Raw genomic sequence first — 8,111 nt, 5'->3', positions numbered from 1 at the left:
CGACGGGAAACTAAAAGTGAATGTGCATGTGAATGCATGGTGATATTGAGTGTAAGCATAAGTGAATGATCATGCATGCGAATAGTGAATTCCAGATTCAGAAAACAGAACAACATGCATGTGGGTGAGGCAAGTTTCCAAATCGATGACCGTTTGTGAAAAAAAATTCATGCATGCGAGAGCAGTGAGATGTTAATGAAAACTGAAACAGTGCTAGTACAACCTAGTATCTATCAAAATGACAACAAGCACTAACTGAAATCAAGCGGACAACATTCTTACAAAGCGAAATACAAAAGGTGCCAGAAATGCAACACAAGACATGGGGAGCGGGCTTACCCCAAAATAACTGAGCTGAATGTGCCGACAGCTCCTAGATGCGATGTGGGATGTCAGAGCTACAAGGTTGATGTTAGGAATGAGATCTGCTGTGTCTGGTTCATGATTTTTGATAAAATGGAAGATGTGACGCGTATGCCACAAATCTAGGAAGAGTGGCACTTGGTGGGAGGTTTTCAAGATGATCCTTTCATGCAACATCCAGCCACTAAAATTAGATCCCTGAATCAAGGGATGTATTTGCATGTTGCCTTGGAAGAAGCATCCTATGCATGAAAATTGATTTTTATCAGTCCGAGAGGGAACCAATCAACTCAACTGCACATGCAAGAGGCTGCTCAACTGCTGGGAGAAAATGAGCATTTATGGAAGGGAGCTGGGCTGGCGGCCCAGGAGATTTGCTTAATTTCTAGACAAAGCAGCTGACTGCTACCCAAGATTACGCAATTCCTGGACTGAGCAGCCCTGCTGGGAGGAATTGTGCAATTTTATCGATGAATCTTGATTGGCAGAATTGCACAATCCTAGAGCCCAGCAGGCTGCCAGACAAAATTGCACAATTTTTGGAGGGAAGGCTGGTTTCCCTCAAGAATTGCACAATTTCTTGAGGGATCTGCTCATCCTACAGCTCGACCAAGTCTGGAGGAACAACCTATGAGGGAAATGCAATAAGCTTTGATGGACAAGCTATCATTCTACAAGAAAATCACTGAAGCTTATGTACTTGATGAAGCAAGACATGCTGTTGTGAAAGGTTGGTAGGAGGCTCCAAATCAAAGCTAAGACAAAATTTTGGAGGGTGATTGTAGGCACTACAATAGATCCACATTGTTTCCCAATCAGGGTTTTCATTTCCCCTGGTACGGGTTTGATTGAGACTATATCAAATTTTGAAGAATTTGACCTACCAAAACTTGAGGAGTACCTTGTGCAAATGATTGATAAGGTGAGGAACCTTATACAGGTTGATGAATCGAGATCTAGGGAGAACCAACTCAGATGTATTTGAGCTTTTTGAAGTGCTGATAGATAGGTAGAAATTTGCAATGAAGATGGTATAGTTTGAGAATTCAACAATAGATACCAATATTAACTAGGTTGTATGGGTAAAGTAGGTTTCTGAACACTGGAATTCATTCTACCTGAGGAAAAGGTTGCCCCCTAGCCATGGGAGGAGGGGATGATGGAGGCAATTGCTATCCAAATGGAGGGTACCCAACATAAATAAGGTTGGGTTGTTGAGGGTAGATTTTCCCACTAATATAAGGGCCAATCTGCTACTCTACTGTAGTTGTAGATGTAGGAAGAGGAGTATACTGTGTGGCATTAATAAGAGAATTACCAAACATTAGTCCTGAATTGGATGTCATGGGAGAGGTCCAAGGACTAGAAGCCACACCAGAAAAGGTACCAGATAATGATTGATAGTTAGGCGGGATGGACGGACCACCATATAAATGAGCTTCTAGTGATGTTACAAACATAGATGAGGATGCGACGCTTGATGTCTCAACCATAATGGTAGACACAGGCTAGGAGTTTGAATTAGTTCTAGTCATGGTTAACAATCCCAATGAAGATTGCTGTGAAAAAATCATGGGTAAGCCCAAAGAATCAAGTAAAGGAGATTGTGTCTGAGGTTGAGGAGACATAAGAGGATCAGTTTGATAAAAATGAAGTCCTTCCCAATGAACAAAAGTAGAAGGATGAGGCTCTTCTTAAGGGATATTTTCAATACTTAGAAGTTCATATGGAAGAGGTTCACCATCAAGCCCAAGATATATTGGTTATGTCTGAGACAAAGGAAGAGAGGAGGAAGGTCCCAAAGAATCAGGTAAATATGGTTGACGCTCCTTAGGTTCAATAACCTCAGGAAACAAAGTTTCTAACTCAAGGAGATCAGATTCAATGACCTCAGGTAACAAAGTTTCATGGATTTCTATTTAAATTGTATCAGTGTCACCAACATGAATAGATGTAATCTCGGGTTTAGAACTCAAAGGTACAGATGATTCTAATTGCTCAATATCGGAAGGAGGGTCATAAGTAGTTCTTGATGTTCCTGATTTGGTAGTTTACATTTGCCTATGTAGGACAATGGTTAGGAGTAGACTCTGGAGGACGTGGAGGCTTATTATGCATTCTATGCGAATGATGGAGAGGGAGATTTGTTCTTCCATGTTGGGAAATAAATTTTATTAACACAAAAAGAAATAAATAAAAAAGACAGTAATCTAGGCATAAAGGATTACCAAGCAACCGTGAAGTGCAATATACACCTTGGAGAACCAAGGACTTAACGTACGGCAACCAATCTCCCTAAATTTTTTGTTTGATGTATCATGGAATACAATGCGGTAGACTTAGTTACTTATGGATGGATAGAAACCTATTGGGGACTCCCAAAATATACGTGATGATATGTGGGAGTGCAATTCATAGTAGTGTTTTCTAATTCATAATTGTTCGATGAGAGCATTCCCATATACTTTACGTGTGTGGAGTGCCACCAATATACCAAAGATACGTGGAGTATGGTCCTATAAACTCACATACATGAAATGAGATTTCACACCCGAGATGCAACACTGACAAACAATGACGACTCCTACATTTCACGACGTCGACATCAGAACACGTCTCTGGCCTAGACCTCTAAAAGTTTGTGTTAATGTTACAAATGCTCCTTAGGTTGATTCAATAAATTTTACCATTTATCTTTGATTATGTTTCTAGTTTTAGGGCTCACTAAGAATGTCACCTCAATCTCCTAAAATGAAAATATAGCATGTAAAATAGAAATTCTTTCTCTTTCAATGAAAACCTAACTAAGGAAGGGAAGAAACAATCAAGATGCAAAACACAATATGTAGCAAACAAGATGCATGACGCAATTTCCTTTCTGATTCAACTGCCTCTATGCTAATGCAAATACAAAACCCTAAATTCCGATGCAATTTTTTTCTTTGCAACACACTTAATTTTTGAAATGGAGAAAACTAATATGAAAATGTTCAATTAATGATTCAATTACACTTTTCAGAATGAGCACTAAAACAAAAATTCATCTAAGTGATCAGCAATCAAACGCAATCAGTTTGCAAGTGACCAAGTGATATAAAAAAATCAAAATCAAAATCAATTCTTACCAAAGGAACACAATACAAATGAAAACCAAATGGAGGATTTAGAGAGACCACAAGACACTGAAGACTCAGGGAAATTCTGCTAGAAGTAGGCTTACCAAAGATAGGCTCAAGAATCGAGCAAAAATTCATGCAAAAACAAGGGTCGATGTTGTTGCAGAAGAGGTACTAGTGCATTGAAATGTTGGTGCAGAGTGGGACAAGGTGAGGTGCAACGCTCTATAAAAGGTAGAAGGAATGCATTAGGCCTCAAAAAGAGGTTTTTGGCACAAAAATTTCAAAAAAGGTTCAATGAAATCACTTCCTAGGTCTCGTTCTTGGTTGGATGATTCAAAAAATTGATGTCAAGGAGGCAATCAAACAGAATGGACAAGTATACCACCAAGGGAATACTATGTTCCCATTGGAGTCACCAATTTTTTATACAAGATTTACAATTGCGGACAAAAGTATCTCCCCTAGGTCGGTTGATCAGGTGATTAGTATTTAGCTCAAAAAATCAAAGTGCTCGGAATTGCTAAGACATTGAACAACCATGTCCATCTCGGTGATACAATCCCAATGCAACTCGTTTCACTAAAAATAGAGCTTGTATGAGGAAGATATCACATTCTTTCTAATTTGCTAAAGAGAAGAATTTTTGCAAAAAAAAGGTACAGTCACTGCACAGTCAGGAGTTCATACTATTGATGTGTCGCATTGTGGTTATTTTGTAGGTTGGTGATTTAGCTCGATTTTATTGGTTTGATGAGGACCAATGAGAAGGGGACATGTGGAAAGCTTGGAGATTGCCATGTGTCCCTCCCCAAAGGTCGAGCATCTATTGGTGTGCAGTGCAAAATTATTATGGCTGGTCGGTAGAGTTGAACCCGCGGCCTCGCCCATACAAATCCATAGTCTTACCACTACACCCACGCTTTGGTTCTTAACATATAACGGTTTCTGTTTATATTTAAAGTCATAACAGTTTGCGGTTGGGGGCAAGAGGGAGCCAACCCATGGGCCAACCCCCTCCCATGTGACTAGTAACACATAACCACCATCTAGTGCAAACCATAACTGTTAGCGTTAAACCATCGGGTAATCTCGCATGTGAACAACACCACTAAAATCGGCTGCTAATAATTATCATAATCGCGCGCGATTAGCACTAAGTGGGATTAACTCGTAATTAAACACAGTTTATCCATTTATTAAACTTGCAGTTAAGTTGGCAGAACTTCTAGCAATCCCCCCAAATTCGGCGCTAACTCCAGATTTAGCAGAGTTAACTGGAGTTCCTTCAGTTTTAGTGGAGAGTTCCTAGGAGAAATTGAAGAAGCCATAGATTTTGCAAATTTCGACCAAATTGGGATCAGGAAAAGACATTCTTAGATGATTCTGATGTGCTAAGCACATTGAAGCATATTTCAGGCGCAATAGAGTATTGTAAAGAACACTTTTTTCTATTTTGAGTTAATACAGAGGCCGAAGCCATGGAAGCTGGACCAAGGAGATGTAGCCCAGGAGGGGTGAACGCCTTCATAAAAAAACTGTGTTAAGTGTTCATTTTGATGGTTGTTGTACATTTGTTTGTTTTGTTCAGCGCTTTACTTTCATGCTATTTTTCTCATGAATTTGACATAAAACTTGAAAAAAATTACTTTTCCATTCAAAAACACCATAAAGGAAACCTATGCACATGAAGAAATTGATAAGAAATTGTTTTTTAATTCTGAAGTTGAAATTAGCACAACAAAACTAACATTTAAGAACAGATCAAGTTGGTATCAGAGCAAAGGTTATTTTCTTGATTGCTTGAGTTTTGTGCAAGTATGGTTTTAATGGTTGAAAATTTGAGATTCTTACAAGGTTAAAGTTGCAAAGAGCAAAAGGGAAACTATTGGTTGCAAATCCTAAGGTAATGCCAAAAATAAGGAGAGCCATGAGGCCACAATCTCCACCCAAAGTTTCAATCCCAGCTGCACTTGAAGAACCTCAAGTTTTACCTTCAAATGAGATTGAGGAGGTACAAGCAGTACCAAAATCTAAGCTTGAATCCAAAGCCATCATGTCTAGAGAAATAGAGACTGAAGGTATTTCAGAAGACGAAGCATTCAAGAAAGTTTTCTATGACTTAGCTGACATGGTTAGAGTCCTCTATGAAGAGACGAATACTAGATTGGCTAGAAATAGTTCTAAGCCCCCACATGGAGAGGGAAGATCGGAAGATAAAAAATATGAAAAGAAGGATTCAAAGGGTAATGGAGGAAAGCCTCCTCCATCTCCACCATCTTCATCTTCCTCATCATCACAAATAGCATCATCTTCCACTTCCACCACAAAAACTATTCATACTCATTCAAAAATCCCAAAATAAAAAACTCCCTTACTCAAATTGGACATTAAGCTTGAACTTCCCATGTACAATGGTGAGGTCAATTCAGAAAAGTTAGACAATTGAATTCGACAATTGGATGTTTATTGTAGAATCCAGAATCTTCAAGAAGATGACATAAAAATCGAGTTGGATTCATTAAGGCTAGAAGGAGCAACACTAGTTTGATGGGAAGAAAAGACTCGAGAGGAAATGCAAATTCATGGTAAGATATCCATTTCTTGGGTTGAATTTGTTTCTTCAATTAAAAGTCAATTTTATCATTTAGCCTATATGCAAAAAGCCATTACGAGTTGGAAAAATTTTAGGCAACTCAAGGGAAAAACAGTTCAAGACTATACCCTAGAGTTTAGGAAGAGGGATTCGTTGTTAGGAGTAAACTTGAATTCCCAAGATACACTCTTGAAATATATTGGGGGTTTACATTCCTACTTAAAACAACTATCCTTATGTTCAATCCAAGAAATTTAGATGAGGTATGTGTGCAAGGCACGCACCTTGAAGCAAGAGGAAAGAACATTCAAGAAGAGGGTAGTAAGAAGAATCCATTCAAGGGTAAGGAGAAAGAGAAGGGTGGAAAGTGGAAAGGAAAGAATAATGCAAGTGTGAAGAAAGAAGGGGAGAAAACTATATGCCAACATTTTTCCAAAGCGGGGCATGATGAAACCCACTATTGGAAATTACATCCCAAACTAAGGCTTAAGAAACCAAACAATAAGGGAAAACAAAAGATGACTGCTACCACACAACATGATCTTGGATCCAATTCCGGAGATGAGACCAATATTTTAGCCATGGTCACAAAAGAAAAAGAAGCTATTGCAAGCACTAGTTCCTCACATAGTCATAACAACACTCTAAATTAAGAATCAAGGATAGATTTGTTCCATGTAAGGGTAATTTCAAATCATACAAATATTGATGCATTATTTGATAGTGGGTCACAATCGAACTTAATTTTAGAAGACCTGGTCAAAAATATTAAACTTGAAATTGTACCTCATCATAATCCATATCCCTTGGGTTGGATAGTCAATAATGAAAATTAACAAGTTATAAGGAAATGCTTATTCATGTTTTCCATTACTCAAAAATTAATTGACGAAGTTGAGTTAGATGTAATTCCACTTGACATCGCAGGAATCATTTTGGGAAGCCCATATTTGTATGATAGGAAAGCGATATTTTATCACCATGAGAACAAATATCTATTACTCAAGGATGGAGTGGAGTATATTGTGAGAGCCCATCGCAAAAAGTTAAACATTTCTTTGGTTAATGCGGGGCAGATGAAGAGACTAGTAAACGCAAGTAAAAATTTTATGCTTCTCATGATCAAGAAAAAGAATGATATTGATAATGAATCTTTTGAATGTTGTGATGATAAATTAAAATCTGATTTGTTTGATGTGGTAAGCAAGCATGGCGAGATGTTTCAGGAACCAAAGGGGTTACCTCCCAAGAGGGGAATTCATCATGAGATACAACTACAGTAGGATGTTCCACTTCCAAACATTGGCATGTATCACTTGTCGATCATGGAGAGCATGGAAATCAAGAAGAAAATTCAATAATTTCTGAACAAATGTATCATACACCCATCTACTTCGCCATGTGTTTCACCCATTGTCTTGGTGCCAGAGAAGGACAAGACTTGGCACATGTGTGTGGATTTCCGTGCACTAAATAAAATAACAGTAAAGAATCATTAACCACTCCCAAGAATTGATAAATTGCTTGATCAATTGAAGTATGAAAACTATTTCACTAAGTTAGACTTATGAACTAGTTATCATCAAGTTAGAATAGCTGAAGAGGACATTTGGAAAATAGCATTTAAAACTAAACAAGGATTGTTTGAGTGGCTTGTTATGCCTTTTGGTCTTACAAATGCTCCAGCTACTTTCATGAGAGTTATGAATGATGTATTGAGACCATTTCTAGATGATTTTGTCATTGTTTACTTAGATGATATTCTCATATTCAGCAAATCTAGAGATGAACATGTCATGCATGTGAACAAAGTACTTGATGTCTTGAGGAAAGAACAGTTGTTTTTAAAGATGTCAAAGTGTGAATTTGGCAAGACTTCTTTAGTGTATTTGGGACACGTTGTTGGAGGAGGTGAGTTGAAGATAGACCCATCTAAGGTTGAGGTCGTTGTGAATTGGCCACGGCCCATTACAGTTACAGAGGTAAGAAGCTTTATATGGGAATCACAATATTGGAGGAAATTTATTGCTAATTTT

The sequence above is a fragment of the Pinus tabuliformis genome, chromosome Q, assembly GCF_031772625.1.
Source record: "Pinus tabuliformis cultivar Carrire ecotype Pingquan chromosome Q, CPIR1, whole genome shotgun sequence".
Taxonomy (NCBI): Eukaryota; Viridiplantae; Streptophyta; class Pinopsida; order Pinales; family Pinaceae; genus Pinus; species Pinus tabuliformis.
This window is presented reverse-complemented; position numbering follows the sequence as displayed.